This window comes from Haliotis cracherodii, unplaced genomic scaffold, assembly GCF_022045235.1.
Source record: "Haliotis cracherodii isolate W230 unplaced genomic scaffold, xgHalCrac1.p SCAF_3, whole genome shotgun sequence".
Taxonomy (NCBI): domain Eukaryota; kingdom Metazoa; phylum Mollusca; class Gastropoda; order Lepetellida; family Haliotidae; genus Haliotis; species Haliotis cracherodii.
Window position 1 is genome coordinate 27689978 of NW_027266286.1, and position 26764 is coordinate 27716741.

The window sequence follows — 26764 nt, forward strand, 5'->3', positions numbered from 1 at the left end:
AGCTGTGTAAGGTAACTGGACGTGACTACAACCACAACGATTTGTCCTACACTGTGTATCACTGCCACATGTGCACTTCGCAAGTTTCAAAATATATTGTGGTGCTGGAGTAACACTTTCATGTAGAGTAACTGGAAGTAGGCATTTGATGTAATGTCTTGATATGGAAACCAAACTGACTGTAACGCAGCCTTACACACTCTGGTTTGGAGATGTGCCCGCTTCACATTTTCTGAAAAGGCTTCATCGTTTTGCGGTAAAGTTGAAAGCTTGGGAATTTGAGAACAACCTCTTCCAGTTTTGGTTGCCCAAACTTGTAATCGAGCTTCTGTAAAAGAAGTGCAGTTTGGTTTGCCATCTGTCATTTGACAGAACAGTCACTGGATGGAGTTTCATCTATTGCTACTTTAATTGCTTGTTGGGCAATTATGTTGTTAGCTTTTTCGTGCGTTGTGGCAATGTTATGTCTCATGGATATGATGCCATTGAATACTTCAAGCGGGACATTATTCTCTCTTGTAATGACAAGCAGATCATCGTCATTAAGGAGGTCATGAGAAATCATGCAGGTTTATCAATGCATGTTTGTTTCCTTTGACTCTGCCTTGTGACATCCTTAGTGCTGTGCTCCTTGTAGCGATCAAATACCAAGTACACACCTCCAACTTTAAATTTTTGATATAATGTTAGCTTTGAAACCTAGCAAATAATCTGGGCCTGTTCCCCATTCTGGCCAGCGGATGACCCACAGCAATGCTGATCCATCAATAATCAAGGCTGTCTGAGTATCTTTATGACGAGAAGATACTTGTTCTTGTCATATACGTTTAATTGTGGACTTTACCTTGCAAACTCGTATTTCTCCACAGTCGCAGAACATAGAAGTAGGAACTGGTGCTAATTCATGAGAAAATAGATGCTCAATGTCAACATCACGAGAACTGGCCTGCAGACCAATAACACGAGAGTATTCTCAAACTTGTGTCGAAAACTTTAATTGATCCAATATTGTTATGTTTCTTTGCTGTTTCCATTGCAACAATCTTTATTGGAATTGTTTCATGAAAGCTGTTTAGCCATCCACTCTGAAAGCTTCCCATCTGCTTTGTTCCAATGGATACTGCTTCATGAACGTTAACTGCAGAAGGAGAAACCCTGCTGGAAACAATATTCACAAGATCTTCTGGATGAGTTTCTGGCTTCATTGGATCAATGAAAAGTTGTAGCTGCTGCCGAATGTTCTCCCTGTCCTTGACATCCGAGTATATTCTTGATTTGTTTTCTTCTTTGTGTTTTTCCTGTCGTATTTCTACATTGAGTTGACTGATCTTTAACACATCTTCCTCTAATTGTGTGAAATGTGGAGACTTAATGCACATGTCTTTAGTGTTTCAGGCCTCAGGGTAACTCCACTTATTCCCCCTTGCCCATAACCATATCTCATAAATGCTGTTTCGATCTACATGTCACTCCAGATATCGTTCCAGTAGCAAGGTATGTGTCTCATGACATGATCACCTGCAAGGAAGTGCCCATTTTTATGGGCATAGCTTCAGTGGACCTAAGAAAGAACAGACCATATTTGATATAATGTGTATGTCCAGCAGCAAAGAAGTACGGCATCATTTGTTTATCTGCTTCAAGGTGCAACGACCAGTCACCTTCCCTCACCATTGATGATGCCTGATAATTCACAATCATGTGCAGCAGCGTTGGCAGATAACTTCATCCAAGTATGCATCAAGATTCCAGTTACTGTATCACCCATAAAGAGAACTGAATGGATGTGATCAAGGTTTGATAAAGAGGCAAAGAGTTCCATTAAGGTTATGCTGGTAGCCCGCTCCGCATCTGATAATGTCAGTCGTGTTTAATAATGCTCTCTGTCTGTTGCAAGTTGTTTGGTCTCCTGCTTTATATGCTTTGACAACTTGGTAATAAAATTTTGAAGATCATCATATTCCTTCCAAGCCAATCGTAGAACAGAGGAAGCTGATGTTTTAAATGCAAAAACATTGGCATATCCAGGAGAGGACAACACTTCTGCAACAAAGCTTTTCGACACATTTTACCTCCTTCATTGTCTGCGTATAGTTTATGCAACTATACTGAATTCCACATTCGTGTTTCGTCTCACACAAGAACATTAACAAGGTTCATGTATGGTTCACCAAGGTCATCTCCAGAAAACTGAGAAGAGTATTTTGCTTTAGCAACTGCCCTTTGCCCTTAATCTACAACGACACTCAACGTGATAAATTGTGATACATGTAGATCACTCACAGCTCCTTCAATCCGTATCCTTACTTGAGAAGCTTACTTATTATGTCTTTCGTCGCATGTATCACTGATTACCTCCTTGTGAGACTTCTTTTCTGATTTGTATTCTAACTGGCGAAACAATCATGTTGGCCTCCATTGATTTGGATACTTTTTTTATCGTTAATCAAAAGTCTTCTCACCAAAATACGAAATGTTGCAGGAAGTCACAATCAGAACTGTAAGATCGAGGAGCACGCTTTACATTTTGTTCACTCAATTTGCCACCAATAGACCGCTTGCTAACGCTCATCAAATGGATTTTTGATGTATATGTTAACACAACCTCTATGACACATTATTTGGACACTGGCATTATTGTCCAAGTTCCGTTGTAGCTCTAAATGCTTTCCATCAGCATAGTATTTACTGTAGCTGATAAAAGTCTGTATTCTCTGAGGTCCAGCAGCAGAAAATTTCTCTGACTAGCCCTTACATCCATATTTCCACTCAAAATAGCAACTTATTGCTACTAAATACATAAACCCACCTGTAAAAGTTGACACATTAGTATAAATTTACAATCTGTGCATATCTGACCCATTTAACAACAGAAAACATTTACCTTACATTTCATTTCGAAAAAATGACTGCTCCCCAAAATATAGTAATATGAAAGTTGTCTGCCTTGAATAGCAGACGACTCATTGTGGCTATGTAGAAAGCAATATGTACTACAATCTGATGCTCTACTTGCATTTAACACAATTTAAATATTTCTTTGTGAAGTCAGACCGCATTTCATATACTTAAAACAATGTTTTTAAAGAAAACTGTGAAAAAAATATTTACACAATTGGTCCCACTGCTGTGATGTCAAGTTCCACAATCCGGCGCAGTGGTGACTCAGCATAACACCACTGCCACAGGCTAATTTGCATATCACGTGACCGGACTTTTCTCTTGTTTGTAAACAAACGCGCTTTTTCAGAAATCAGCATAGAACGGGCTAATGCAAGTATTTGGGGGCGCTTAACATATTGTTTTGCATAATTATATAGATTTTCACGTTTTAGGATACTTTCTTAAAGAACCGTAACCATTCTTTGACATTTGTTTATGAAAATGTGTAGACTTGTCAAACATGAAACGGATGAAAAGCAGATGCAATATCTTGAATAGACTGTGAAAATTGTGACGAATCGTCACATGGCGCTGGCCTGTGGCACATCTAGAGGTACTATGCTGGCTGGTTGCAACTATGGGTAGGGGAGTGGTCAAATTCAAGCTTTGAAGCAGCCATTGAAAGGGACCAGTCACTAATTGTTCCATTCTTCTTTCAAAAAGATTTTGGTCTCAATTTTGTTTGGCCCAGTTTGTTTGGGCATAAATTTCAAAGTATTTATCACATTTAAGCACAACTGTGTGTATAACAGACATAAAAGGTTTTACTTTATTGGGACGTCTTTTTAGGTAATTATAAATTTTTATAATTTAATTTGAACAAATCGAAAGAGGCTTGGTAAGGTGAACTTCACGATTCTTGTGTCTAAATATATACCTTATGGATAGAAAATACAAATGTATACAAATCTATTCACCAGTCTATTTGCCCCTTGATTTGAGTCAATATTTTAACGATTGTTTTGACTTTAACGACGTATTCCTCCTTAATTAAATCATACATTTTACTGGCCAGTTCAGGTAGAGGATGAAACTTGTCATAGTTCCCGACATACCCGTATGCAAAGACTGGAAATGTCTTCCGCCAACTATAACGTCGCCTACCGTTTGTCTCTCAAATTCAAAGTGTCCTCGGGCAGTAGGTTAGCTTTTAGGTTTAATCCTTCACACGTCACGCCCGGATTCATTTTCCAACATGGCGTATGTATGTGTGATGCTCATCATTTATGTACCACACATATTAAGGGCATAAATGTTATATTTATTGGGAAAGGGTAAATCCGCCCGGCTACTCACTCAACGTATCTAGAATAAAGAATTGTCCAAATTTCATGCTAACATTTAAATGTCACATGTTTCTCAAAAATCGAAAGTTGGGAGTGTGTAGGTATATCCCTATTTGATGCAAAATACAAATGTACACCTGAAATATGCTCACAGTTGTATCAATATTACCATAATGTGTCCATTGATTTGCAGTCACGATTTTCACGATTTCCTGACTATCATGATTTTTTTCTTCAATATTGAATCATGCATCCTTTTGGCGTGTTCAGGTAGGGGAAGAAATGTCGTATTTCTCGAAATGCCAGTACACAAGGACCGGAAACGTCTCTCACCAACTATAATGTCACCTCCCTTTCGTCATTCACTGACTACACCACCACTGTGGCTGCTGTCAATAACTTCAGCATCGGGATTAACACTTCCCTTGCTATACGGACAGACATTGATGGTAAACAAAATGTATATTGCATCAAATCCATTCACATTGTGTAATGTCGACTCATTTTTACCAATTGCAACAAGATGAAACCTTATGCCATTTGTAATGAATCGGAATTAACAGTAAAACATAAAATATTATATAAAATTATATCCAAATATATCTTACAGGGGCAATGACAAGAAATATACATTGCTATATGTAATTGAATTTAATTAATGGTGCTTTCCTTGGCTACTAGTCCCAGCAATGCCAGGAAGTTTCTCTGTCACTGTGTTGAACGCCTCGGCGGTGGAGGTTACCTGGACACCCCCAGTTCACAAGTCTGGACCGACGGATTACACCATCCTCGTACAGCAGGCTACAGGAAGACAATCTTCAACGTTCGAGAACATGGACAACGTAACTGTAAACGGTAGGTGTATATTTAAGGTGACCACACCCCAACAAATAACAAGAAGATAAATGATATCAATCATTTATCCTATTAGCAACGTGTATGTGTATTTATATATGTCCTTGTAACTTTGTTATTCATTTAAACAGGTTTGTTTAATGTCTTTCACGGGGTTTTTCATATACGCTTATTATTATTGTCTCATGTATACCTACATCTAAATAAACATTACGTTTATCTTAATTAGATGTAATGTCATTATAAAAGTAATCAGTGCTGGTTATATTATATCGATTCTTGCTGAAAAAAACCAACCCAAGAAAGCCATTACATGTATCTTCGAAAAGACGCATTTACATTAATAGTTTTTAGTTGCATCATTTTATACAGTTTATATGAATAATTACAGTGATAGGAGTACAGGTATGTGTAGGGAATCATCAATGCACGATTGAATTATTTGGGCATTTAGTAATAGGGACATCAGGATTGCCTAGTGGTTAAAGCATTAGATCGTCACGCCAAATACCCGGCGGGATTGCTTACACATGTGTTTAGGTTGTGTTCTCTTTGTAACAAAAAAATGCTTCGTGTGGTTTCTACCTGCTGTGAATATCAGTTAGAGTTTTCATTAACACAAAATAATAAGGAGAGGTGTGTTCCTTTCACACCAAACTAAATGAAACCGGGACTGCTCCATGACATGAATATACGTAACCTGCATATATACGTATATATGCGTATCATATAAATAGAGTAACATAAACGTGGCATGATTCATTTACTAACATGTATACATACAATGTACAATATGTGAGAAATATATATAAAACCTAGTAAACCCACCAAGTGTGTGGACCTGGGTTCATCAGTCCAGATATAGACCTCTGCACAGCTACATATGCACAACAAATGAATGAATGAATATATATATATATTGTGCAGACCAATTTAATAGCAGCAATATTACTACCAACCGATACATTATGTTATTGCAGAGTAACTTAAAACTTTTCTAAATTATAATAGTAAAACCCTGCTTCATTCATACATTATACATTCATACATTACACATTCATATATAGCAAATATGTAACTTAGCAACACATATGTTTCACATTCTTACTTTCATACTTCATACGATCATACATCAGCTTCACAGTAATTGAGGGGGCACTGGTGGCCCAGTCGCTGTGCAGAGTTGCGTCCCTTGGGCACGTCAGAAACCTATGATTGTGGGTTCGAATCCCGGTTCGCCCCGATTATCTTTCTAGGTTTGTCAGCACCATACCTGTGCTCGTTGGTTTCACCGAAGTGGTAAACGTCTGACACCTGCATCACTTCGGGCTTTCCTCCCAAATTAAGCTGACATGCCGTGATATAACTGGAATACTGTTAAAAGCGGTGTAAAACCAAACTCAATCACTCACAGTAATTGAAGATTTAGTTAAGTAATAGTATTTTAGTCCTGAACTTAGCGCTTTCTGAATTATTTACCTTACGTTAATAATAACACTTGTAATGCATACAGAAACACAACTAATTACTATGATCTATCTAATATTTACAATATGACAAAACAGCAAAATTTTCAACAACAAAATTCCTCCAAATATATGCAACTATCTGATCCTGTCACATTCTTCTGTCCCTTGAATAATGGCGTCCTCGTCATTCCGGTTCTTCATCAACAAGGGAAAGCAATGCCTTGGAGATGGTGGTGCTGATGTGTCCCAAAATGCCAGTTGCTGCCAGTTGTTCAAGGCGTCGACTCTTCTGCTGCCAGACTGGGTCAGAAAACTGGCACATTACATAATCTCCTGAGGTTTGTCAGGCAGGCTTCTTTGTTAGTCTACCAGTTCTTCTTGGTGCAGAGTTGGGTTGAGGATTAGCATCAGGTGGTGCAGGAGGAGGTAGCTCTTCTCTGACTGAGTCTTCTGGCTCCTCTTCAGTGTTCTCTGGTGGTTGCACTGCTTCGAGATCTGCTTCTGTGCTGCTCTCTTCTTCAGGTATGTGGTCGTCACAACCAGAAGCATCAGCTGCTATTCCAAAGGACTGTAAATCGTCACCTGTTGTCTCTTAAGTAGCCGCACTCTCTTCCACAGTGTCTTCACTGATGATGGTAACATCCTCAGCAACTGCTGGAAAATAGAATGGAGCATCATAGTCAGACTCTATCCTCCTGGATATCCTCTTCTATTGTCTTCTTAACTGTCTTTCTTGGTCTTGGAGTTGGCTTCTTGGCTGCTGGTACTCTGTTGTTATCCATGATCACTGGTACTGATCCAATGGGCAGGAGATGGTTTCTATGCAGCGTCTTCTTCCTCCCCTCACCAGATTCTCTCTGCACTTCAAACACAGTGATATCCTGGTTTGGTTGTAAGAGAATAACAGAAGGATCTTCCTCCCAGCGTGTGTGTGTGTGAGAGAGAGAAAGCTTTATTTCAGTAAAGGGGCCACCGGCCCATGATGCAATACATGATATCAGAGTTAGACAATTTCAGCGCCAATGAGAAAGTTATATCGCTTTTTAAAAACAAGAAATATAAATTTAGCTAAAGAATTAATTATGCATGGGGTTTTAGATGTACAGAGTGTTACAAATTTATCAAAAGTTACATTTGTGTAAAAATAATAAGGTAGAACCTTACGTCTCAAACTGTCATAGTATGGACATTGTAAACAAAAATGATATTCAGATTCGACTTCAGGTCTTACATAAAATGGACATAGTCTCTGAGCTCTAAGTATATTGTACTTCCTTCCATTTTCAATTAGCAAAGTATGACCAGAACATCTAAATTTACTCAAAGCAATACGATGGGCACTTACTGGAATACAATCTAGATAATTTTCAAATACATTATATTGCTTAATACAAGAATAAAATGAAAGTTTTGAGTAAGTTCTTAAACTGCTAGACCATTGTTGATTATCTATATCAATACATCTTGATTTAGAGTTATAGATAAAACCAATATGATTTACTCCTTGACTATTCCAAACGTGGCCAAAACCATATGAATAAAAGTTGTTTTACTTTTAGTGCCCAGCAATTTATTCCTTTTTCTGTCAGATTGTATTGATATGAGTAAGCATGGCTAAGGATTATATTAGTTTTTTTAGAAACAAGTCGGAGCCAATATTTGACAATACGAACATGTTGATTGACTTTAAGTGAATAACGTCCAAACTCACCACTAGCAACTATATTGGGGACAAATCTCCCATATTGTAAAATATTTTTACAGAATCTATCATGTACATTGATGACATCCTGAGACGGGTGAAAGCCCCATATCTCTGAGCAGTAGAGAAGAACAGGTAGTATTTTGACATCAAATGTCTGTAAAAGTACATAATAAGGAAGTTTTACTGATTTTAAAGTGAGAAGATATTTCGTCGCTTGTAGAGCTAGTGTCTTCTGTGTAAAGTACCAACTACCAGATGATGAAAGATGAACACCTAAATATTTATAAGTAGGAACAATTTCATTAATGTCAGTGCCAAGCCAAAACTTTTCATCTCTTCTAAGACGACCACTACATCTTAACACAATAACTTTACTTTGGTTTATATTAATAGACAATTTCCATTTATGACAATAAATCTTCATTTTGTCGAGGCGTCTTTGCAACCCTACTACTGTACTATCGAATAACACCATATCATCTGCAAACATTAGAATAAAAATTTCAATCATTCCTAATTGGATATTATCTTGCCCGTCTGAATGAAGAAAATCAACAATATCATTTACAAAGAATGACAACAGAAACGGAGATAATTCACATCCCTGTCGTACACCTGACTGGGAATGGAAAAAGTCTGTGTAGTCACCGTTAACAAATATACAAGATTTAACGTTTTCATACATATTTTTAAGTATTCTAAATATTTTACCAATAACATTACCTTTCCAGAGTTTGTAAAATGAAATCTGCCAACGTGTGCTTACCATCAAAGGCTAAGGCTTTCACCAGAACTCGATCACCTGTATGTACAGTGGCTCCTCTAGTCTTCAAGTCGCAGCTGGTTTTCTTTGATGCCTTTGATGTCAGGTCATAGGTTTCTTGGAACTTCTTCTTCAGAGACGTTGCATAAGCTGTCAGAGACTGATGATTCTTGTTGGTCTCGATCTCAAAAGCAGGATCTACGGGCAGACGAGGTTTACGACCAATCATAAGGAAGAATGGAGACTGGTTTGTTGATTCATGCCGGATGCTGTTAAAGGTGTGGACAAGAGGAGCTACATAGTTCTTCCAATCTGCTTTCTGACCTACAGCATCCAAATTTGGAGAAGTGAGCAAATAGGTCAGAGGGTTATTATCTGTATATACACTGAATGTATTGCCATACAGATAATCCTTTAACGTTTCAGTCACCGCACATTTCAAACTAGACATTCCAGATGGTGAGCTGAAAAGTTGCTCTCTGCCTTGCTCAGTCCTCAGCTTGCATAACTGATGACATTCTTTAATCCATTCTATTCCTGGTACAAGACAGCTCCCAGTCCTTGGCTATTGGCATCAGTGTGGACTACAAATGGCTTGGTGTAATCCACATACCAAAGAACCGGCTGTGTTGATAAGCATGTCAGGATTGTCTTGAACGCAGTTTCCTGTTGTGTTCCCCATTGCCATGGCTTGTCTTGCTTGTTGGCTGGATGGTTTCTTCCTCGTGTCTTGGTCTTTGTGGCTGGCATCAAAGCTGATAGAGGCTTGGAAATCAAGTCCTTGACGAATTTCCTGTAATAACCTGCAAGCCAAGAAACTTTCGTATCTCATCTGGGTTTGGGTTTGCAAGTGTAGGCCAGTCCAAAATCCTCTGTATCTTGTCCGGATCTGTCTCGATGCCACCTTCAGACACAATGTGGCCAAGAAACTTGATCTTGTTCTTGAAGAAAGAACACTGTGCTTCATTCCTGTCTCTCTGCACCGTTGCAGTACTTGGTTAAGCCTTTCTAAATGTTCTCCAAATGAGCTGGAAAAGATGATGATTTCATCCATGTAAATAGGACAAATTTTGAGGTGGAGTTTTTCGAAGCATTTGTTCATCGCCCGTTGATATGTTGCAGGGCTGTTGCAGAGACCGAACGGCATACGGTTGTATTCGAAGAACCCCGAAGGACCTTCGGTGAAAGCTGTCCTTTCCTTGTTCAATTCCTCAATTTCAACTTGATGATATCCTGACTTCATGTCCAGTGTACTAAAGAATCTTCATCCTGCAAGTGCGTCGAACATCTCGTCTATCCGTGGCAGAGAGTAGGAGTCTTTGATAGTCCGGCGATTCTGCTGTCTGAAGTCGACACACATCCGTAGTTTCCCATTCTTTTCCTGACTAAAACCACATTAGAAGACCATGGGGGGTATGACAGATGACTCCACATGCAAGCAGTTGTTGAAGGTGTTCCTTGACTTCTTGGTACATTGATGGTGCAATCCTTCTATGTCTCTGCTTTAAAGGTCGCTCATCCTCAAGGTCAATCCGATGCTTAACATTGGGGACATATCCTAAGTCTGTCTCGCCATTGGAAGTACACCCAAGTACTGTGAGATAGCCTGCTTGCCAATCTTCAACTGTTCAGGTGTGACTGCTACTTCCTTGAAGTCCATGCGGTTGATAACACCATGGCCTTCACCTTGACTTTCACCCTCAGGAACATCCTCAACATTAACGACCTGGAGTTCACACTGTGGGAAACAGTTGACGCAGTAGAACCTGTATCAAAAAGAGCTGTGGCTTTAACTCCATTAATGTAAACAGTGCCTTCATTTGGTTGACCTACTGGCTTGGCAACTTGCGGGTTAGTGATGGGAAGCCTCCTCCTATAGCCTATGACTTGCCCCGTCCCATAGGCTTCTTCCTGTGTTATATCCAGAATTATGCGGCAGCCATACTGTAGATGTCCTGGCTGGTTGCACCAGTAGCAAATGGGCTCTCCAGTAATGGAATCCTTAAAGGGTCGCTGATTCCTAGAATTCCCTCTCTCGTACTGGTACCATGATTGTGTTCATGGCGGATGTGGCCAATACCATTGAGGTGGAGGCTGCAGATTCGGTGATGGTCCTATAGGTCCTGGGTTTCTGTTCATCCAAGGAACAGAGGAAACGGGGAGTGGTGTAATCTGTTGCTTCTTCAGTTCTGCAACTTCGCTTGACAGCTGTCTCAACATTCCCTTTATCTCCTTCATCTCAGTGTCCTGTGTGCTTACAGTGGCCATACTAGGAGTCGAAATCTTCTTCTTGGCTCCAGCTCCTCTCTGCCCCAAATCTACTTCAGCTCTCCACAGCGCTCTGAGAAGGTCATCAAAGGTGATTCCTTGGTCATAGATATGAGCTGTCAGATCCCGAAGTTATGGCTTTGACCCTGACCATAACTGTGTACGGGGCATCTTTTTCCTGGTTGCCTGGGGAACTGGCCCTTGTGTTTCTGCTTGGGTGGGTGAATGCTCTAACCTGCATGCCCATAAAGCAACTTCTTCTGTGGTCTCTCGAAGTGAGCTATAAAAGTTAGCTAGTGGTGACTGACCCCTATCTACACTACCAAAAGTAACCTCTAGCTTTGAAATGAGCTGCTTGATATCAGCCTCAGGCCAAAGGCACATGTCAACAGTTGCTGCCTTACCACGTAGGGCTTGTAGGACTATGTTAACAACGGCCTGTGGTGAAAGAGACTTGTTTTGAAACAAACAATCAACGTGATATTTCCAAACATCAAATGATGTTTCGCCCTTCTTGTCACCAGAAAAAGATGGAACTTTTGGTGCCTGTGCTAACGTAACAGGTGCTTGAGTACCTTGGTTAGAAGGCGGGATGGACGAACCATCCTCAGCCTTGACCTTGGTCTGAGTGTATGCTCGCATCCACTGTACCAGGTCCTCTGGATTATCAACAGTAGGCCAGGTACCAAGAGCCTGAAAAGAAGAAATAAGTTTCTCGAACTCTTCAGGTGGTGGTTTACTCATGATGCTGTAACATGAGCAAGTGATACGGAAATTACAGGTGACAACATAAGTGTTGTGTTACACACAGGATGCCCTGGTGTAATCAAGTGATACTACAAATATATGATTGTATGTTCAGGATAACCTGAACGACAAAAACATTATGCAAATGATTGTTTGCTCATAGCACAATGAACAACAAGCTGAGATATATGAGTGATACCTGAAAGAAAATGGCCTAAAAAACTAAAACGTGAAGATAAAGAGCACCATATTACTTCACACATGTAGAAGATACCAAGGAAAAAAGTTGAAAGTTGTGCAAACAGCTCATGTACACATGCAGTGTATATCTACGCGCGCAGGGACAATATATTGGTACTGGGGAAATACATATATACCAAAGTTAACTATTAACAAACACCAAATGCAACCCATATTGACACACATGAAGACAAAATTACTGCAGTTGAATGAACAAATAGGTATACGTCTACCACAAGGCAAGTAGCAAAAGTAATACAACTACCACTGAACTTGGAACACAACACCACCCCTACATGATGAAATTTGAAAAGGTGTATTAAGGCCTAGTTATTTATTTGCTAAAGTTTAAATGTAAGGTTTGCCTTCTCACTTTATTCACACACATCGTACCAACGTGGTACTCTCAGCCATTGTACTTGCAATCCCAGGGTAACACAAACAACATATGATTTAAACTAAATATCAAATGAGTGAGCGCTCACTGAAAGAAACATAACATTTCAATCAGTATGTGCACACAGGCACAGGAATATCACAAGCATATGTACAATAAAGCTGCATAGAGCCGGAAAATATACTTAACTATAATATTAAGTGATATTTACGTGACTTATGTTTAAATTGACAATACCTAACCCTTATTAAAGCGGTGGTCACCGGTGCTAAGAACATTCCATATCTATGATAAAACTCACAGCTTACTGCGCTTATAGCATGTTCGATGAATGGGTCTTTCTCGAGAGATTCACATAAGTACATGCGATGTTCTGCCGGGATAGGAAGAAACGTACTAGCTACGACTGTGTATAGTTGTAACATAGCTGAACCAATTGTTTTAGTGTCATGGTTACTCCCAGTCTAGACTCGTAACGCACGTACAGTTTTTTAATTTCTTCATCTGTCATGTTATCAATTTTTTCGGTGGTATAATTTTCCCCAAAATATTGGGAACATTTTCCATCGGCTTCCTAAGCCGCGAGTCTTTTTCTATGTTTATCTGTATGTTGATCTACATGTTGATCTGCATGTTGATGAAGTTCTTTGAGCATTTGTTTGATAAGTTCGTCGCATTCCATAATGTAATACCTAAGGAGATATTAAAGTCTAACATAATGGAATATGGCATATCCAATACAGCCCAAAATAATAAACTTTTGCGAAAGAATGAGGATTTCAAACCACATTATTACATAATAACTGCTAATGTTCAATTTATCGTATTTTTGCTATATTTTTGCTATATTTGCTAAAATTTTGCTATATTTACTGAATTTTTGCAATTTTTGTTTAGCAGTTGCTATATTTTTGCTAAGCAGTTGCTATATTTGCTATACTTTTGCATGGAAGTTGCTATATTTTTGCATGGCAGTTGCTATATTTGCTTTATTTTTGCTAAGCAATTGCATAATCTCTGTCTTTGCAATGAAACAGGGCTACCCATTTGGTCTGCTCTCAGATCTTTCAGGACAGAGTTGTATTTTTGAGAAAGTACCCAAACGCTATGCTGAGTATGTCGTACGGAGAATGCTAAAAATGAAAGCATATCTTTCTTTTTGGTAAGTTCTTTAGTCACACTTCAACCGTCTATTATGAAAAGGGTTGATTCTCCTTTGTATTTTTCGTGACATACTCGTAAGCAGTCTTGTAAACGATCGCCCCGATCAACCCTGTGCACCCCAGGATCATTCATTACCCAAACTCTCGATAGGTATGTTTTATTAACGCTTATAGTCTGGCACAAAATTATAAAATGGTCGAAAACATCCCAATAATGACTTTGTGAAATATCTAGAATAAAAGCTGTTTTTCCACAACCAATTTGCCTGCAGATGCGGTTCTTTAGGTGAAAGATTATTAATAGATCGCTTGCACGAATCGTCCATTCTGTATATTAAGTTGCGCGTCTATAATCACGTACAAATATATGTTTAATTTACTAGCCGCTTCCTGGAGTTTTGTTTTCTGTATAGTAACACCCTCGCTAGCATTTTCTATTCTCCGCCCACTGCCGTGTAGTTGGTAATCATCTGTGGTTCGCATGTCAAGCCATAGCGCATACTTTGTGGTAAGGAATTCAGCCATCGATAAATCCCCGAGAGACAGATCGTTCACGACCGCTTTAACTTCTGGGTTCCGTTTTATAGAAGCGATTTTTTTAATCTCGTCCCACGTTGATATGCTCGCACGCCTTGACTATATAGTTGATTAGGCACACCCTCGATAGTCAATTCTACTTTTGTAATATTGGGATTGTAGAACTTCTCGGCATTGCTTTGAAATACTTCAGAGGGGTCCTCAAACAACATTAAAATACCCTTCAACGATCTCGCTAGGACGTTTAGATTGATATTCCAAGTCGTATCTCTTTTGTTTCTGGTGATCTTTCGGTGTCAAAGCACAAGATCGTACAAAATGGCTAAACTTTCGGAATGCTGGTTACAAATTTGTCTGGCTAATTCAGGATCTGTTATCATATCATACTCCAGTGAGATATTGTCAATAGAATAGCTAGTACCATCTTCAGCGGCTTTGATTACTCTGCTGTAGTCATTAAAAGTGAGTTTGTATTCTAACTCATCTCCTAGGGATGCTTGATAAAAGGGCATGTGAACATCTGGCAATTCAAAGTCGAGCGGAATATAGAATCGGTTGCCTAATGGTCATCAGCAACAGCCTTATCTTCTACGACGATATTATCACCACTATCAGCACCCACACACAGTCTCAATGCGTTCTGATTACAAATACCTTGGTACTGTAAGTTTTCCCTTTCTTTAGCCGTTCTCCAGAGATCCATGTAACTGACTGACGAATTGCTTTGACCTCTAATTGATCTCGAAGTCTACGTTGTGGGTTTAACTTGCGTCCGTATTGTGAAGATCTCAAAACAAAAGCTGATAGTTGATAGATACAAAGAAGTTTATGAAGCTGCTGAGGTTGATGTTCATGAATACTTCAGAGTAGCTAAACGTTATCGTAAAAACAAAGGTCATACTCAAAAACTTGTCTATTCAGATAAGTCATCTAATGACCCGAAAGATATATGTGATATGTTTGGTGAATATAACAGAAATCTAGCTGCCCCGGATACTGATCTGAAACATGATGTTCTATTTTCCTCTTACGTCAAACAACGTGTTAATGACCTTGAAAATGAGGTATTAGATTCTTATGACAATAATGGTGTAGCTATAGCATCTCCCCTTTCAAAACCCTTCACTGCTGAAGAATTGATGTATACTGTCAAATCTCTTAAAACAGATAATCACCAGGGCATGACGGAATCTCAAACGAGCATATTAAAAACGCAGGTAGATCTATTCATCACCATCTCATGGTTTTATTCAATGCAATTGTGCACTATGAATATATACCTTGTGAGTACAACATAGGTCAAATCCTCCCAATTCATAAATGTCATGGTAAAAGCAAGTCGGATCCTGCTAATTAAAGAGGAATAACTATGACATCTGCTTTTGGTAAACTTTTGGAAAGGCTCATACTCAACAGAATCGAATCCTGGATAACTAAAAACTGTTATTTCCCACATCTTCTCAAATTTGGCTTTCGCAAGAATGCAGGTGCAGATACTGCGACCCTCACACTATTAGAAGCAATAGCATATTACAATGAAAGAAGTTCTCCAGCCTACTGTGCATTTCTAGATAATGAAAAAGCCTTCGACAGGGTATGGCTAGATGGATTTTTTTTCTAAAACTTTATGACCTTGGTATCACGAGTAAAACATGGCGAATACTACGTAGCTCTTATATGTCTATGTACTCCTATGTCAGCTTTGCAGGCTATAGATCAGACTTGTTTCATGCACACCAAGGAGTTGGTCAAGGCAGAGTTATATCTGCTTGGCTCTTTACATTATATATAAATGATCTGTTATGTGAGCGGGAACGCTCTGAGCAAGGGCTAAATTTGCCGTGGGCACATACTCAAGGCCAGCTCTTGGCAGATGATACAACACTGTTTAGTAGCTCACCAACAGGCCTTCAAGGTCTTCTCAATGTTGTAAATCAGTATGCATATAAATGGCAGCTTAAGTAGAATGTCACGAAAAGTGCTGTTCTAATATTTGATGTGCAGCGTAAATTTACCTGCTCTCAATCACTGTACTTGGACAGTATGTGTGTTCCACTTCAGCAATCTATAATATATGCAGGTGTCAGGATACGCTCTGATAAGTCTTCCTTAGAACGATCACAATAAGTTTGTGAAAAGTTAAAAATGTTAATCAATAGTAATAATGATACTGAACTAAAGTTTGGAGGCATGAATCCAATCCCAGCATAGGATCTGGGAACGAGTGATACTCCCATGCGGGCTCTTGGATGTAATGTCTGGGGACTATTAACCCTCAAAGAATACGATATGCTGGAAGTTATTCAACGTTATTTCAGTAGAAAAATACAGGGCCTTCCAAAATGTACATCAGGTACTGTTGCTGTGGACAACATGGGCTTGATATCTCTCCAATCCTTTATTGACAAACAGTCACTGTTACTACTTGGAAAACTATGCCGGTCCCGTTACAGCTATGTTTTTAAATAGGTATTCATTACTCGCCTTGGGCAGTTTAAATACGAAATAGCGTTGGATAACTTCAGAAAACGATGTGCTTTGTCACCTGTATATAACATGCTTAGACTTGTCCAAAAATACAATCTCTATGCAGAAATAGATTATCTAATTAAATGTAGCTTCCCAAGTGAAAAGGCATGGTCTGATATTGAAAAGATTATTTTTGCAGACCAGGAAACTGTATGCTCTAAGCTGCTGTCTTGACTTAACTTAAATAGATATGTTTCGCTACGTAATGATAAAGAACACAGACTCTGGCTGCTTGCACTTGAACGTCGTGAACAGTTCCCAAACCTGTCTCATCTTGTATGGCTGGGATGCCTAAATAGAGAATCTAGGGAATGTCGAATTAGAATTGTAGCTCATGATATTACTAAGCATGTCTTTTTGTATTGTACATTGAATATAAACGACAGAAATGAACTATTTGAAATCATTTGTGATGTGATAGATGTTTCTACATTTGCAAGACTATGTAGTGAGGACGATGATATAATCCTGTCTGTACTACTTGGCGGTATGCCTGAGTGTGTTAGCTCTTTATCTCAAAGTCTATGGGTGACCTTATGGTTATTGTGTCAAGATACTGTAGGAAATGGCTGTATCTGTTACAAAACAGTTATAGGAATGCTTGATTGTCATGCATTTTGTAGTTATCATTTCGCATAATATTGTTAAATTGTACTACTGTACAGCTCTGTAATTATACATAATACCATATATGATATGTATCTTCAATATCTGGAGGAAATAAAGAATATCTATCTATGGGAGCATCACCCATTGCAACCCTTGAGGGGGTCCAAGTAATAAAAATGGTAGCATTTCTCTTACTAAGATATCTATCTCGTATAAAATAATTTAATAAGGTTGACGTATACTCTCAAAAACATTGAAGCAAGAGCAATGAAAGACTCTTATATGATATAATAATATGCACTATGGGTTCATATCTGGTGCTCAATCAAGCATCTGAAAAGATGGATACTGTTGATGGTTTTTGATTACATCAAATAAGCGACATAAAACATCGAATAGAGAAGGAGAGGGAGATGAGACTTGGATTGTATAAAAAGTATCGCAGAGCTGTGAGTGCTCTCGACGGAGTTGACACTGCACTTGTAACAGCTGGCATGGGACTCGGTGTAGCCAGTGTTGGTTTATTATCAACTATAATCGCCTATCGAAATTGGTATGGAAGTAGCCGCCGGGGTCTCAGGACTGGCAGGAATAGCGATACAATTTATTTCTCGTAAGTTGCAAAAGAAAGCATTAAAACATGATAATATAAGGATACTTGCTAAGCAAAGTTGAACAGCATTGAGGATCATATTTCAACAGCAATGGCTGATTGTAAGATATCCGAAGATGAGTTTCGTTTAGTGCTGTCAGAACTAATCAAATACAACGCAATGAAGCAGGAGATTCGATTCAATTCTCGTAAGACCAGAGCTATTAGCGAAGATGAGGAAAAAAAGTTAATAGAACAGGGGAGGCAACAAGCGCATCAATTACTCCGTGCCTAAACCAAAGAACTGGTTGGAGATTAAAATAGATTGTTTGCTATCGTTGGATCACATTTAAACGAATGCTTACATAAGTATATAATAATTGAGCCAATCAAATGGCGAGAATTACCTTAGGGTATATATAATATCAATGATGTCAAACCAACCAAATACGGTCATCAATTGTTTCTTTCCAATTTAGAAAAAGAGTATATAGTCAGGTCTCCTAGTAAAATGAACGAAGAAAAATGTTGAATATAATTTGTTCAAAATAATGGTATGCGTATGAGTAAAAATAATAGAGATTATTTTCCTTACAATTTAGTTTAATCTCATGACGATCGTTGAATCGCATCATCGTTTTTGCATAAAAAATTCCCTCTGAAGTTGTGGTATTGGTATATAAATCTGGCTCCAGTGGAAGTGAGCCAGAATCACCATTACCTATACTACTGTAACTGTTGCTGGCTGGAATCGATTTCGTAGGTGTGTTGTTCGAATCCAGTTGTCCGATTATTGGTTACGCATGCCCTGCCACTCCGAGGATTGTCTCTGACTGCATTCGTCTGTTGCCAACGTTGCCCTAAACACCAAATGGTGTTTCTGTGGACGTTAAATTGTCTTGCAACATTAGGTTGACTCGATCCTGCTTCAAGCATATCAATGGCTCTCAGACGCTCATTTTCGGACAGGCGTGGCATTTCGTAATGTTGAATAATTGCGTAATTTTGTTGTTTTTCTGAGTGGTTGTTGTCAGCACAATGCTAAACAATGCATATGGAATCCCGTACAATACTGAAATACATTACTACAATATTGAAAACTAAACTTTATTTGTTTGAAAAATACACTAAAATATTGGTGTCACAGGAATATTTGTTGTTGAGTATAGTATTTAAGGTCAGAACTTAGCGCTTTCTGAATTATTTACCTTACATAAATAATAACACTTGTAATGCATACAGAAACACAACTAATTACTATGATCTGTCTAATATTTACAACATGACAAAACAGCCAAATTTTCAACAGCATAAACACAATATACCTACAAATCCTATGAATACGTACAAACAATAAAATATCAACAAAAGACCAAATTGTGAATACCACAACGTCCAGTGCTATATGTGTGTTCGACAGTAACATCAAATGTGATATAAACTGTTGTAAAAACTAAACCCTTTAAACTGGAGACAGTAAGCTACAACGTTAAACACAAAGGGCGCACTTGGGCAGGCTATTGTGTGATAGTGCACTAGGTGATTGAGGCTGTGTCAAAGTACTCATGCAGTAAGCTGAAACAGATAATTGGGAACGCTGAAGTGTAAAGTATATAATGGTTAAAACATATTTGACTGAATATTTAATTCAGTAAAAATCTAAACTAATAAAACTCTCAAAATATATACAACTATCTGATCCTGTCACATAAAATTTACCAATTCGGATGTTCTGCCTTTCAGGTTATGATTCATCTGAAAGAACCATCGAGGGTCTGTTGAGTTCATGGAGGTACATGTTCAGCATTATGGCCCGAACATCCAAAGGAGATTCCCTTCCTGTTGTCTCAGGAAGTTACATTCTCACACAGGAATCCAGTAAGTATTGTTTTACCCATATTAATGCAATATATTGTCATAATCGTCTTTTTAGATCATCATATTGTTCTTTGTTCAACGTCTTGCAAAAATGTTTAGTAATCCTTGTTATATCCGTGTATATGGTTCTTAATGCCTTTTAATGTGTACATTGTCATTTTTTATTTCATAACATTATAACAGAGCCTTGTGAAGTACAGAATTTGAACGTTTCATCAATTCCTGGCAACTTTACGGCTGTAAAGCTCACCTGGGACTGTCCCAAGGAAAGAGAAAGGAACGGGTTTATAAAAAATTACACCATACAGTATTCGGGTCCGGTACGGTACTATTGTGTTCATCAAAATACAAAAAAACCATCACAACTGAATCTTGTAGAATGCTCTGATCTAATCGTCAGTCAAATAGTTCAGATGGCAATAACTGAGTTTGATAATTGCCCAGGGGTGGTACCAAGCAGGATATGGAAATAAGTATATTTATCGATTTATTCAGATCTGTCTGCTAAGAACATAAATTATTTGCATTAATCATTCTAATTTGTTAAGATTTAGAATTAACGAGAATGAATCTAACTTTGAGGCAATTACCGTGATCGGTAGACATTCAACTTTATAACTAAATGTTCATGAATATTGTAATACAGAAACACTTAATTACAAATGTGTAAATGTACACGATACCGTGAATGTGCAATGGACGAGAGGTACCGTGACAAGACAAAAGCGGTTGAATTGTATGCTAGATACACTCCTTTGCTCCCCTAAATGTGATGTGATGTAAAATGATAAAACTTTTAAAAAATGAAGCCGTAACTTCATGGCTTGCGTATGGTATCCCAGATGGGACATTGCGGCGACAACGCGACAATGGACAACGAGACCATTTTCTTTTTAGGATTTCATACTTGCGTCTAGATGTTATATTTTGGGAAGAAAATATAGGTTTCTAAAAGTTACATACGGTATTACTGAAAATGTATGAATATATGAAATATAATCGTAACAAGTTATTGCAATTGAATTTAATGCAGAATAACGCCATGGGTTCTTGCATCTTTAGGAAATAAGTGTCGTGTAAATAAGTGTAAAGATGATTTTATCAGTTAGCAGACGCTACAGTAGTCTTTATAATATTACGGAATAAGTAACATGCATGCAAAAAATACATCAAAACATAATTCTGCAATATGAACATGATATTTTCAATTGTTTCTTTTCCAACTCTGGCTAACAGGAAATCATGAGTGGATAGGTACACTCTTTGAGAATAAACTAACAACTTATCAGCAATATCTGCAATATCTGCAATAACAAAGTAACATTGATCTCAAGGGAGCGGTACCTATTGTGTATGGCCACTACGAACCAGAGGATCCGTGTGATAATACTCATCCTGCAATATTACCAGTACGGCCAGAACACAACTACACATTCAAAGTAAGCAAGTAATGAGCGCTTGTACGTGTGTATACGCTACTTTCAATTATTTTTACTGACCCAGCATAGCTTTTGTATGAAAATCCACGATCAGTTCGTTATATACATGTACATGTATCTTCTTAATGATTTGTTTGATGTTTCATCGTTAAAAGTGGTGAAGAAAATGCATCCTGCTTTTAGTGACACATATTCTATTCTATTCTGTCATCCAACGAATGCAGTTTCACGAATTTATTTGGTATTCACTCTGATATCCCGAACATGTATATCGTGATGTTTGTAACCATTCTAACTCTTGTTTTTGAGGTAGTCCGAGGTTGTCACATGTTTACAACACTGTTGCCGGTGTCACGAAATATATTAGCCCCCAGAATAAAGTCTCCCCCCGGCGAATTTATACCGGTACAGTTCCGCCCCTCTCGAAATAAACTCTCCCCCACCCTACGAAATAAAATCCCCCCCCCAGAATATTTCCTTCCCCGGTCGTTTTATAAATACTTGCCATGCAGTTCAATAGTTGATGTTATTTTGGGTTAGGTAATGTTGTAATCTATTTTTAGCCATTGATTCCATTACTTTGCATAAGTTTGAAGTTGAGATATTGGTCGATATGAGTTAGCTTGATTAGCTGGTTTATTAGGTTTAGGGATTGGTATGACTAGGGCCTGTTTCCAGGGAGTAGGATATAGTTTTAGGGTGTGTTTTTTTAATTATTTGTTAAGAAGTTAGGTCTAATCCTGGGGCTATGCCCTTTTTCCTGTTTTGGATTACGTAGAGGAGCTCCTCCATTTTGTAGGGTTGGTTTATTTCTAGATTGTTATTGTTTGGTTCTTTTGTGGGTTTGTTTTTTGTTTTAAGTTTATCTTGGAATTTTTGGCTGAAGTTGGTGTTACTGCTAACTGCCGAAAAGTGGTTGGCGAGATTATTCGCTTTTTTTTGGGGGGGGGGGGTTGGTTGAGTTGTTAATGTTAGTTTTTTTTATGTCGTTTTAAGCCTCTAATGGCGTGGATTTTGTGCCAGACCGTTCTGGCATCTGTACGGTTATTTATACCTTCGCAGAATTTTTTCCAGTCTCTACTTTTGGCTAGTTGGACTAGTTTTTGAACCTGGTGGTTTAGTTCGTGGGCTATGTTTAGATGTTTGTAGTCGCGTTTTGCTTTATTGAAGGCTGATTTACGTTTTCGTCTAGTCTGTTCTATTTCCTCATTCCACCATGGTACCGTGGGTTTGCCTGATGTTTTGAAGGGGAAATTTTGGCTGCCTTTATTATATATTAGTCTGTTAGGTTTTTACAATAGATTTCTGGGTCATTATTTTCTATTTCGTTTAAGTTAGCTTCGTTGCAGATATCTTTGAATTGGTCCCAGTTAGCTTTATTGTAATAGAATTTTGGTTCTTGGTTTTCTGTTTGGATTGGTACGTTTGTATTTACTATGGTTATGTTTATCGGGAAGTGGTCACTACCTAGCGGGACGTCGTGCACTTCCCATTGAGTACTTTGAGATAGATCTGCGGTGCATATGGTTAGGTCGATAGCCGACATTTTTTAGTTTATCTTATCGTAACTCGTGGGTTGGTTGTTATTTAGGAGTACTAGGTCGTTTGTTTCTATCCATTCGCCATGATTATCTATTTTATCATCTATGCTCCATGTAGGATGGTGAGCGTTAAGTTTCCTAGGAATATAGTAGATTTATCGCTTTTTTGAAGTAGTTTGTTTAGATCCTCAGGTTGGACTTTTTCTTCCGCCAAGTGGTATATATTTATGATGTTTATTTTTCGGTTATTTAATGTGATTTTAATGCAGTTGGCTTCTAGGTTTGGCGTGTCTATCTTTATTGCTTCGTAATTTATATCTTCCCTGATAAATATGATTAGTCCTCCTGCGGCTCTTCTTGTTTTTGGTTTAGCTCTGTCAGTTCTAACTTAGTTGTAGTTAGGTAGTGTGGATTTGGATTTTTTTGAGAATTTGGTTTCCTGGATACAAGCAATGTGATGGCCTTTATTTAGTTTAAATTTAGTTTTTAGTTCATGGCCGCGGGAGGCGTTCCACTGAAAAATATTTAGTCCTTCCATTATTGGGTTCGGGTGATTGGTGATTTAATTTTTAGTTTTTATTTTATTCGGTGACTTCTTTTAGGTGGAGGTTAAAGAGGAAGAAGGGAAGATCGGTTAATTTTAAATTGAAAGCTACTTTGTGGAAGGATTTCATGCTAGCTTTTGGTGAGTTTTGACTATGCATGTATACTAGGAGTATTTAGGAGGTTATTTAGGTTTTGGGTGTTAGCTGGTTGGGGAGTTTTGCGGTTTAGTTATTTCTTCCTTTTGAGGGCTGAGAGGGAATTTTGGTTTGTTTTAGTTGGAGTAGTGTCTATTGTTTCCTCAGTAGTGGAGAAATCTTCATCATCGGTTAGATTAGGTTTAGCTGTTTGAGTTTCCATAGGACGAAAACACATTAAATGGCCTGGCCGGGCCCGTGTGCGAAATACGCATCAGTCGGAATGCGCACGTTGAATCTCAAAAGTAAGTAAGTAAGTAAGTAAGTAAGGTTGAAGAATTTTAAACTGAACTGTCCTAAGTTTAAAATTATCTAAAATTTTGGAATTGGATACAGTGATAAAGTCTTATATCAATATGTTGACTCATAAATATTGGTTTTATGTTTTAACGGAGATATGATATTTTCTTATGAAATATCGCGTATTAGTGTAATATGCATGCTTAACCATTCATTGTACCGTTCTAAACCATGTAATATCAGTCAATCGGGTGGGAAAACAGCCCAGTCCTCGCTCTATAAAGGACTATGTCAATCATTTTGCAAGTTGAAATGACCCCTGATACTTTATGAATACTTTATGACAGTTTATGGAGTCAAAATCAATGCTGATTTTTCATAAACTTAATGCTTCGTACTATAGGCATGGTGCCTCTTCAGTGCTGAATAAAGATTGAAAATACATCAGTCAGTCAAAGATGAAGGAGTTCTTGAGAATTAGTTCATGTTTTGTTCTTAGACTTACATTTCAACCATCGATTGTGTTCACATGTAGACTCAAACTGGTATATTAAAAAAATGTATACAGACAACAAAAACTGTATTAGAAACAACAAACTCTGTATTTATGGATAGCACTTTCATAAGCATGATAGCATATTTTGGAAAACAAATTCAAGGTCAATTGCTTCAATACATCATGTTCATTGGACATAATTTCTAGTTTAAATATGTCAGTGTTAGGTTTGTATTTACAGTACAACTTTCGGTTACACAACTATAACGTGATGATCTTTGACTTCGGCGGGCGTCCACGCGTCACAGTCTTTGGAAAAGGACGGACGTCGTGTGCGATCAGGCACTGCACTAGGTGGTGTCTCATCTTTGCAATGTCGTATCTGCAGGAGTGCAAACTGTTACCTAGGGAAAGTTAGCAATAGCAATGGCAAAGATGCCACAGTCTGAACCATTTGTCTGCAACTGGCAAGGAAGCAGTTCAACTATAAGGTTACCACTACTGTCACGTTTATTTTGGAAGATCTGCTTCAACTGTTTATTGATGTGGTCGCTAACAGCTCTCTTCGTGCTGTCAGCATACATCACGCCACGGTCGTTGCTTGATACCGTCACCCAGTGGTCACTGTCATGGAGGATCTGCACGGTGTCGCGATGGATGGGCTTAAATTCTGTCTGTGAGAGAAGAGACGACTGGTTCACTAGCCCGGTGCTGGATGTCACAAGTTTAGATGCAGCGTCAATGACTCAGTCATTTACCCACTGCCCGGACTCAATGTCATCTCAGTCTGAAAATCGTAAGTTTAAGTCCTTCACCCAGAACGTATGTGCAGAGTCCTCCTTAGCTGTAACGTCTGTAGCAGCGTCATCAGTTGTAACGGGGACTGTGTCGCCTTCGGCAGGGGCATCTGTGACGAGCGGATCATGCCATATCTTAAGGTTAGTGGCGTTGTAGCGTGACTTGAGGACTTTCTCGCCGCTTCTAAGTAGATACACCACCTTGCCAAGGGACTCGTGAATGACCAGCACCACTGATTTCTAATAACCTAATATCATAAGAATATATCTGCATTCAAAAAGAATATATTTCTTAAGAAAGTAATTATTCTAAAATAACGCAGTCCCATACTTATTTTGTTAATTTAACAGTTTGTAACCATTAGTTTTACAAACGCTCTGCTTTCTCCCAAATTGCTACTGCTACTAACAGATGATTGTTTTGAAATAGAGCTTAAAAATCCTACCTGGAAAACGGGCGAGCTGTGTTTAAGATCGTATCGCCTCTTCTGTTTTGACTGTGCCTTCTCGATGTTGTCTCTAGCTGTTGCACGGCTTGAGGGCATCACGTCAGCAAGTTTCGTCATGCGGTCAGCGACGGCTTCGACGTCAACATCCCAGACAGCTTGGTCATCCTTCGCTTCTTCAAGGTCGATGGGAAGTCTTGCTTTCTGGCCATACAGGAGCTCAAACGGAGACGTCTTAGTAGACGCCTGGATGTTGGTCCAGTAGGCAAACGCAACGGGTTGAAGGAACTTGTCCCAGTCGTCTGCGTCCTTGTTAACCATCTTCATCAGCTGGGTGATCATGGTCTGGTTAAATCTTTCGGTGAGACCATTGGACTGGGGGTGATACGGGGACGTCGTGGCTTGGTCAGTAGCTAAAATGACACAAAGTTCCTTCACAAGAAAATTGCAAAATTCCCTTCCCTGGTCGTGCAGGAGTACTTGACTGGCCCCGTATCTGTACACTAGCTGCATCAGAAACTGATGAATGCTGATGGCCTTCTTGTCTGGAAGTGCAGCAACCTCCACCCATCTGGTAAGGTACTCGGTGGCAACGATGATATACCTGAACCCATCTACAGTTTCTTTAAGTGGTCCAATAAGGTCAATACCCCATCGATGAAAAAGTTCCTTAACAGGGACAGGGTGTAAGCTTGCCACTTAGGGTCTGTTGTTGGGGTTCGCTTTCTGGCAAGCAGGGCAACGCTTACAGAACTCACGGACGTCATTACTCATACTGCGCCACCAGTACCGCTCGGTGACCTTGTTAATGGTTGCATTCTGCCCGAAGTGACAACCACCGACAATGCTGCTGTGGAGAGTCTCTATGATCTTCATCTTCTCTTCTTCACCAACGACGACCTTCTGCTTCTTCTCCCCATTGCCTAGATGGTAGAGAACTCTGTCAGCAACTGTGAAAGAGGCGGCCTTCTCACGTAGACGTCTCTTTTGATCTTTGGTGAAGTCTTCTGGGTACTTAGTAGAGGCGATGTAGTCTACAAGGCGAGATACTTCGCTGGCATCCATCACGAGTAGATTTGGTAAC

At 38.8% G+C, this 26764-nt stretch overlaps 1 pseudogene; it reads right to left on the reverse strand.

Annotated features, from left to right (window-relative positions):
* Positions 1-6737: 6737 nt before the first annotated feature.
* On the reverse strand, positions 6738-9250 carry LOC139474005 (uncharacterized; annotated as a pseudogene).
* Positions 9251-26764: the final 17514 nt, after the last annotated feature.